Consider the following 9440-nt stretch of genomic DNA (forward strand, 5'->3'; position numbering starts at 1 on the left):
TGAGTGTCCACTTTATGTGTGGCAAGGTCGAAAGGAATCTGCTACATACGTCATCTCGTTCAGGTTAAAAGCCAGGCACTCACCCTGTTTTCCGTAAGTGGAAACTGAGGCTCAGGGAGGCAAAATGGACCAGCCCAAAGTCTCACAGCTAGTCAGTGTTCGAGCTGAGACCTGAATCCAGGGCTTCTGACTCAGGAACCCATGCTTTTTCTGCAACTCCCCATTCCCACCCATATTCCCACGAAGCCTCCAGCCACAATCTGAGGAGGGTTGGCTACCTGGGCCTCTGCAGGCAGCACGAGCAGCCAGCCAGCAGCGCTCTGAGGTCTGGGCTGGGCCCAGCAGCATTACAGGAGGAACTGCACTATTTTAAGCCAGGGCCGGAGGGCCCCATGTGGGCACAGGGAGGGTGGCCTCGGGCCCTTGGCCAGCTTCCCGGAAGTCCCCATGGCCTCCCTCCTCTCCCGCTAGCAGGTTTCTGAGGCAGTGACTTCCCTACAAACAGGAAGGAGGCTCTCAGGCTGGGAGACCTCCAGCCCCAGCTTCCTCCCCGTTGCTACCACCCCCAGGCTTCTCCACTAAATGGCGGAGCCCTCCAGCGCCAAGCCCTATCAGTGTCCATCATCCAGGCTGACTCCTAGCCGTGGGTGGGAGGGGGCCTGAATTTGGGCTCCTTGGGCTGCCCCAGCTCACCCACTACAGTTCCAAGGTCCCTACTTTCTGAGCCCCTTTGTCCCTCACCCGAGCCCAAGTTCTCACAGACATTCCCACCCGGCTGGCCACTGTGAGCTAGAAAGAAGAGTGTCAGTATCCTTAGATGTGGCCCCATTCAAGGACCCCAGAGAGAGAAAAGAAAAACAGACTAAGAGGCTGAAAATAGCAGAGAGAAACAAGTTAGAACATGATTAAGATACCGACAGTGACAGATTCATCATGACAGAGGTGAAAGCAGAGACAAGCGAAGAGACACCAGAGATGGCTGTGCAGGGCTGGAGCCCAGCAGGGGGTGGTTCAGCGCGATGGCTCCTGACCACCCTCCAAGCACAGGCCCTTTCTCGGGGCTGTGGGGGGCCCACCGGCTGCGTGGCTGAAGTGGAATGTGGGGAGCAAGGCTGGGTCACCCCTTGAGGGCCAAGCGTGTGCACCGAGAGATAAGCTACTCCAAGCTGGGGGCCCCAGCTGCACTGCACGCTCCAGGAGCCTGGTGGAGAGGCCAGACCCAAGGCTGGAGCCCAGCTCTGCCAGATGCCACCTTCTGCACATCCTACGGGGGCTCCCCCAGGCCTCATGTTCTAAGGGTCCCAGGTCCTCTGCCCAGCCCTGGGGGCAGCAGATTCCGGGCACATCCAGTTCATAGAAGAGCAGTGTGGGCCCCAGGAATACTATCAGCCACAAAGAGGCCCCTGCCTCGCTTCTCCAGCGTGGGTTGCAGTCCTGGGTCAGGTGAGGGGTTGAGGGGTAGGGCCCTAAGCTGAACATGCAGAGCAGGGGCTCCAGCAGGCTGTGGGGTACTGCGGAATGCCATGGGGGGCGCAGCTCTTCACTGCACTCTGTGAGCTGTCCCCATGTGGCACTGTGCACTCATGTGCCTGAGTGTGTGTCCACGTGTTTTCTCGAATGTGCAAAGACGTATGTGTCCACGTGTTGCCAGGAGCCCCACTCTGCCTCCACAAGTCCCTGCTCTCAGTCTAGAGAAGTGGCCCCAGAGGCACCTGGTCTTCCCCATCCCCATGAGGTGGTCCAGCCCAGAGAGCCACCAGGCAGAGGGGGAAGAGCGAGAAGGTCTATTGCAGGCCCCTAGCCCCCCTCCCCACACTGCAGCTGAGGCTCCCGCCGGCCACGGCCTTGACCCAGCACTATGGACTTCTCTGACATTGGCATCGGATCTGAACATCTGGCAGCAGGCTGATAAGGGGTGCAGCGGAAACAGCCTCTGCTGCCGCCAGCAGGCCCGCCCCCTCTGCTGCCCTGCACGGGGTCTCCACATCCACCCTCCCTCCGCCTCCAGCTCTCCGGGTCCCGGCCCTTCCCACTTCTCATTCTCTGCCTCAGTCTCCCTCTGTCTGTCTGAATCTGTCTCATCCCTACTCTCTCTCTCTCCCTCATTTCTTCTCGCTCTCGCTTCTTCTCTTCCCAACCCTCACCACTCTGAATTTCTCTGTCATCCTCCCTCCCTCCCCGACTGGGTCTCCCCCTTCTCTCTCTCTTCGTATTTTCTGCCCAAGTCTCTGCAGCTTCTCTCTCTTTTTCTGGCCACCTTTCCCGCTCTGCAGCCTGATGACTCGGTCCCTCTCCTCTCTGTGTCAGTTTCTGGGCCTCTGGTTTGTTTCTTCCTTATCCCACCTCCAGGAAATGGGTCTGGCACTATGGGAAAGTCCCCACTTAGGAGAGAGACCCTGGGCTTTGTTCGCCTGGGGAGGGAGGTTGGGGGCGCCTGAGTCAGGACTACACCCCTCCTTGGCTTTCCCCTCCGGGTGGATGCAGTAGCCTGGGACCACCAGGGCTGGGGCTTGAAGGAAAGGACAGACAGGCCACCCAGGGGCTCTGGCAGGGTGGAGAGGAGTCAGCCTGCAGGCCTGGGCTCTGGACTTCACTGCCGGGATTTGAACGCTGGTCCCATCACACCCTCGCCTAGTGACTTTGGGAAGGTGCCTGGTCTCTCTGAGCCTGACTTTCCTCCTCTCTTAACTGCTGCTGTCGGAGGTTGAGCGGGAATTACTACGTACCTCCCAGAATGCTGGGGAGATTCGAGACTGACTGCAGGTGCGGAGGGGTTAGGTGGGGACCTGGCACGTAGGGGACACTTCTGAGTTGGGGCCTTGCCATTCCCAGCACACTGGTAACCCCTGGCTGTCCCCGTCCCCGTAGAGCACCCAGTTTAGCTGAGGGTAGGAGGGGACAGCTCAGAGGAAGGGGTTATCAGTGACTGTGGCCAGGGTTGGTTAGGGGATGAGGAGCACCCAGCCTTGAGTGATGGCAAGTGACAGCTGATGCCGACAGAAGAGACAGGACCCAAGGAGCAGGCAGCAGAGCTCTACCTACAAGTGCAGGGGAAAGTGGTCAATCAGCAAGTTCCAACGCTTGCTCCGTGCGGGCTGCTGTGGACCCAGAGATAAATCAGGCCTTTCCTGGAGGGTTCCCCAGGCTGGGGTGAGGCGTGCATCACAGAAGGGCAAACAATGTCCATGATGATGTTGCAATCTCAGACTCAACTGGGAAAGGGCCTCTGAGGACAGATCAGCGAGCCCTTCAGCTGGTTGTTTGTTTGTGTTTTGCTGACACTTATTGAGCACACATGCCATACCAGTCAGCCACTGAATACGCTACACGTGTTGTCTCCTTTCATCCCCATTTTACAGAGAAGACGGAAGGCCCAGAGAGGGGAGGTGACTGGTCCCAGGTCACACAGCTAGAAAGTGGTAGAACTGGGTTTCAATCCAGAGATTCTGCCAGCAATTCTCCTTCTCAGGGCTCAAGGGTTCAGCAGGAGACTATGACAAAGCCAGGCTGGTTCCTTCTATGGCATCATGGGGTGGAGAGAGACCTGTTTGTCTTGTTCAAGAAGGCGGACAAAACAGACCCCACCTCATAAGGTCACTCATCAAACGAGGTGCAAAGATTCATGATTTTGTTGTTGTTACATGTATGTGACATGTTAGTGATGGGTATTTGCTGGGAGATATATATATATTTTCTTTCTTTTTTTTTTTTTTTTTTTGAGACGGAGTCTCGCTCTGTCGCCCCGGCTGGAGTGCAGTGGCCGGATCTCAGCTCACTGCAAGCTCCGCCTCCTGGGTTCACGCCATTCTCCTGCCTCAGCCTCCCGAGTAGCTGGGACTACAGGCGTCTGCCACATCGCCCGGCTAGTTTTTTGCTATTTTTTAGTAGAGATGGGGTTTCACCATGTAAGCCAGGATGGTCTTGATCTCCTGACCTCGTGATCCACCCGTCTCGGCCTCCCAAAGTGCTGGGATTACAGGCTTGAGCCACTGCGCCCGGCCAATATATATATATATATTTTTTTTTTTTTTCTTTTTTTTTGAGATGGAGTCTCGCTCTGTTGCCCACGCTGGCGTGCAGTGGCACTGTCTTGGCTCACTGCAAGCTCCGCCTCCTGGGTTCACACCATTCTCCTGCCTCAGCCTCCTGAGTAGCTGGGACTGCAGGCGCCCGCCACCAAGCCCGGCTGATTTTTGTATTTTTAGTACAGCCGGGGTCTCACTGTGTTAGCCAGGATGGTCTTGATCTCCTGACCTCGTGATCTGCCCACCTCGGCCTCCCAAAGTGCTGGGATTACAGGTGTAAGCCACCGTGCCCAGCCTTGCTGGAATATTTCTTATTAAATTCAGAGGGCGAGTGATATTAGTTCAGAAACAAAATCATTGCATTAAAATAGGGACACTAGGCTGGGTGCAGTGGCTCATGCCTGTAATCCCAGCACTTTGGGAGGCTGAGGCAGGTGGATCACCTGAGGTCAGGAGGTCGAGACCAGCCTAACCAATATGGTGAAACCCCATCTCTACTAAAAATACAAAAATTAGCTGGGTGCGGTGGCAGATGCCTGTAATCCCAGCTACTTGGGAGGCTGAGACAGGATAATTGCTTGAACCCTGGAGGCAGAGGTTGCAGTGAGCTGAAACCATGCCACTGCACTCCAACCTGGGCAAGAGAGTGAGACTCCATCTCAAAAATAAATAAATAAATAGGGACACTAAGGCCAGGTGCTGTGGCTCACGCCTGTAATCTCAGCACTTTGGGAGGCCGAGGCAGCTGATTGCTTGAGCCCAGGAGTTTAAGACTAGCCTGGGCAGCATGGCGAAATCCCATCTCTACAAAAGAAAACACAAAACTTAGCCAGGTGTGGTGCCATGTGCCTGTAGTCTCAGCTATTCAGGAAACTGAGACAGGAGGATCGCTTGAGCCCAGGAGATCAAGGCTACAGTGAGCTATGATGGTACCACTGTACTCCAGCCTGAGTGACAGAGCAAGACCCTGTCTCGAAAGACATAAAACAAAATAGGAACACTAAAAAGAAGAATATTAAAATAGGGAGACTAGTTAGGTCCAGCCATATGCAAGAGAAGTATATCTTGTAAGATCTTCTCTAGGTGAAAAAGACGTAATTACAAGGTCATGCACATTGAGGAATGAGTTGTCTGTTATGTTGTAGGTGGACTATATTTGATCAGTTAGCCATGACTGTCGGTGAAATTATATTACAAAAATTATTATTATTGAATTAATGATTATTAATTATTAAAACTCTATTGCCCAGGCTAGAATACAGTGGCACAATCACAGCTCACTGCAGCTCAAACTCCTGGGTTCAAACCATCCTCCTGCCTCAGCCTCCTGAGTAGCCAGGACTACAGGCTATCAGTATTATTATTGTATGTTCACACACAATTTTAAGTGGCATAATGAGGAAAACACACAGTAGGTTTTATTTTATTTTATTTGAGACGGAATCTCACACTGTCACCCAGGCTGGACTGCAGTGGCGCAATCTTGGCTCACTGCAACCTCTGCCTCCCAGGTTCAATCGATCCTCCTGCCTCAGTCTCCCAAGCAGCTGGGACTGCAGGCACAAGCCACCACACCAGGTTAATTTTTGTATTTTTAGTATAGATGGGGTTTTGCCATGTTGGCCAGCCTTGTCTTGAACTCCTGACCTCAGGTGATCCACCCACCTTGGCCTCCCAAAGTGCTGGGATTACAGATGTGAGAAACGGTGCCTGGCTGGAAAACACACAGTAGGTTTTAAATATAGTTGGTGTTTCTACTTTTTCAGTGACTTTCCATGAAAAAAAAAAAAAAAATATATATATATATACACACACACACATACACACACACACAGAGAGAGAGTTTGCTTCACTTATCCAGAAAAGTCCCTCTTGTTCCAGATAAGTGAGGTGTTGGGTGTGATTTGCTTATTTCCTCCAATGAAGGGACATGTAGGAGGAGGGGTGGTTCTCAACAGTGACTGCCCCATAGTTGCCCTGTGCCCCTCCCTACACTCCCAAGATGAAAGGCAGGGAGGTAAATCCTCTGAGGACAGAGACTTTTCTTCTCTTTCACATGGGATCCCTGGTGCCTGGAACAGTGCCTGACCCCTACGTGTGCGCTCAGTAAATATGAGATGAACAGAGGAACACACGAAAGATCCAGTCACCGTGGGAGCAGCACAGGGCCCTGCAACCCAGGCCCTACAGGACCAGGATATTTCAGAGCCCATCTGGACCCAGAGATTGGATGGGGATGTCCCAGGCTGTCTAGGGAGGCCTAGCCTTCTAGATAAAGCCCACCCCACCCTTCCTGCTACCCTGTCCTGTCCTGGCCTAGCTTCATACTTGGTTCAACCTGGGGCCACAGTAGCCACCACTTGGCCTCAGAGGCAGTCTCGGCTCAGCCTCAGTTTTTCCAGCCATCGACTGGGAACAGCAGCAGCCCACAGCAGATGGGGACTTTCAGAGGCCACTGTGGCATGCATGCACCCACCACGTGTCCAGGCCACTTACCTGCTCGCCTTCTGGCCCCCCTCTTCCTCCACCTGACGGAAGAGTGAAAAGACAGGTGGAAGCAGCAGGCCGCCTGGTCAAGTCACCATGGCATTGCCTCCGCACCAGCCTGTCCTGACTCCACTCCAATGTCCGGGCCGGGCCAGATCATGCCAGGCCAGGCCCCAGGGAGGTAGCCATTCACAAGGAGAGAGGCCAGGCGGCAGGCCGGGTGGGGGAGCAGCCCATAAATCAGGCCCCACTCCCACCCGGTCGCTAACAAGCAGGGCTGCCTACCCGCCTCTGTGGGGTCCCTGCCTCTGGGCTCACAGCGGGCCTGGAACAGCCAGCTGGCCAAGGCCTCCGCAGTGCCTTGGCCTCCGCCCCCACCCTCGGCCCCCAGATAGATAGGGGTATTTTTTTTCTTTTAGGAGAAGAAGAAAAAAATAGACGTAAATGAAGAGAAACACCAACAAAGAAGGCGAGAGGCCTGCAGAGTCACGTGGGGGCAGAGACCAATTGGGCCTCCGGTGGCCCCCCCACCAGGGCGGGGAGGAGGAGGAGGACGGACGGACAGGGCCAGCCTGCGGTCCGGCTGCCGCCCGCCGTGGTGTGAGGGGGTTTCTGCGAACCCACAGTTGCCACCGCCCCACCTGGGCTGCCGGAACCTCCCCCTGGACCCCTGGTGCCCACTGCCACCCTCATCCGGCGTGAGAGCGCTGCTTCCGCTCCGTAAGTGAGGGCCTCGGCCCAGGCCTCTAATGACCAGCCTCCCTCTGCAGTGCCTCCCTGCAGCCTTGGCCGGCCACCGCCTGCTCTGCTCAGTGACCAGTGCCCCCTACTCTGGGCAGGGAAGGGGCCAGGGGTCTCCCAGACTCACCCTCCCACCATGCTAGCCCCTCTTCTTCCCTGGGCTGCCGATGGGAGGAGCCAGGCCTGTGACCACAAGCCCCATGGAGGTTCGCTGGTGTCCCGCTGTCGCTGACCAGGCATCCACCAGGCTGTGTGGGTCTGAGCCTAGAGGTCTGTGAGTGTGTCCGGAGGGCTCTGGGCCTGTCTTGGGGCTCTGTACCCTGCCTGAGGGTCTGGGTTGTCTCTGTGGCTGTCTCTGAGTCTTGCTGTGTATCGGTGTGTCTGTCTCCGGGGTTCATCTGTCAGCCTGGGTTCTGCCGCCAGGCCAGGTCTGGGTCGGCAGGTCTAGATTTGCCTCCCTGAGTGGGTGGATGAGGGACTGGAACTCCCCAGGTGGTGGGCTGGAACCTGGAACCTGTGGGGGTGGGTGCCTCGGGGCCTGGAGTGTGGAGGAGCCATGGGCTCCCAGCCGGTGAGAGTAGAAACCCTGGGAGAGAGGGAGTTGGAGATAGAGGGAGAAGGGCCTGAGCCCAGCCCCCACCCCACCCCATCCGGGCGGCTGGGGCCTGTGCTTCCAGCACCAGGATTCCAGGAGACCTCGGGTGGGCTCTACCTTAGAACAGCTGACTGGGGCACCCCAACCCATCATCCACCAGCACCCTTTGCTCCTACAGTCACTGTCTGAGGGCTCCACTGTGGTGGGGAGCTGTTCAGAGACAGCAGGGACCCCCACCTCCAGCTCGGGCAGATGCTCTTGTTTCTCAGGGGTTTGGCGGTGCAGGCGGTACCTATAACAGGGTCTCTGGCTCTTTCCTCCCTCCTCATCCAAGATTTTTGCATGGAAACCACAGTACCCCATCTGTAAAACCAACATTTTCCACTTTATGCACGGAGAAACTGAGGCTCAGAGAGGCGAAGTGACTTGCCAGAGCTTGCACAGCTAATCTGCGGGTTCTGCTCCTTCTGTGGGGTGAGCCAGCTGAGTGGGGTCTGCGCGGGGGTCTCTGGCCACAGTTCGCAGGCCCCAGGCTCAGCTCCCACCGAAGCCCGAGGCCTCTAGGCGGGCGGGAGCCCAGATGGAGCCTTTTGGTGGGTTGTGCCGCTGTCAATGCAAAATTGCGGTATTTTCCTGCTTGAAGATCGCGGCTTTTTGGCCTCATGGTCCTGAAACTCTCTCCGACCCCAGGTGCCAGGGGTGGGGGGAGGCAGGATGCGGGCAGGCCCCTTCCTCTCGGGTCAGTTTCTCCAACTGAAAAACAGTGGCCCCACGGATAGTTCCTAGCCCAGAGCAACTGCTCGGCCCGTCGGCCGGGAACCCCTTTGTCCCCAAGGCCGCCCAGCGCTTTCTTCCTTGCCCCACCCCTCGTGAGAGCTCCGAAGGGAGCAGCGGGGCCCTGCCTCCGGCCTCCTCTCCCAGCTCCTGCCCCCGTAAAGGCTTTGGGTCCTCCCTAGGCCTCAGGCATTCGTAAAATGGGATTTCCACGATTCCCATTTCCAGCCCAGCGAACTGAGGCTGGTGAGCAGAAGGGTTTCGCCTCAGATCTCCCCAGCGGGGCGCCACTGAGCGCTTCCACCAGGCCACGCGCGTGCTTTGCCCCTACTGCTTGGGTTCATCCTCACGACCCACCCTTAGCGAGGAAGAGCGGTCATCTACCCACTTCACAGATGCGGCAACTGAAGACGCAACGGGCAGAGAGCTGCCGCAGGCTCGAGTGAGCAGACTTGGCGGGGCCCATGGGAGAATCTGGCTTCCACCCGTGAACCTGAGCCTCGGCCACTGTAGCCACTCGCCCTTACCCGCTTCCACGCTGCAGTGCGACCAGCAACCCGCGTGGCATTCGCCACGACCCAGTTGGGTTCGCAGACAGCAGCTGCCTCTTCCCACTGCAGGCGGGTGACCCAAGGCCCCCAGAGCCGAACACCTGCCCAGATCGCGGGGCACTCGGGCTCCGCAGCTCTCTGGCCGCGCTTGGGGTCCGGGGAACAGGACAGGGGCTGGGGGGCGGGGAGGATGAGAGCGAAGACTGGAGCCGGGCTGCGGAGAGGGTGCCCCGCGCGGGCCGGGCTTGGGGGGAGGACGCGGCCGGG

Source organism: Theropithecus gelada, chromosome 15 (genome assembly GCF_003255815.1).
Source record: "Theropithecus gelada isolate Dixy chromosome 15, Tgel_1.0, whole genome shotgun sequence".
NCBI lineage: Eukaryota > Metazoa > Chordata > Mammalia > Primates > Cercopithecidae > Theropithecus > Theropithecus gelada.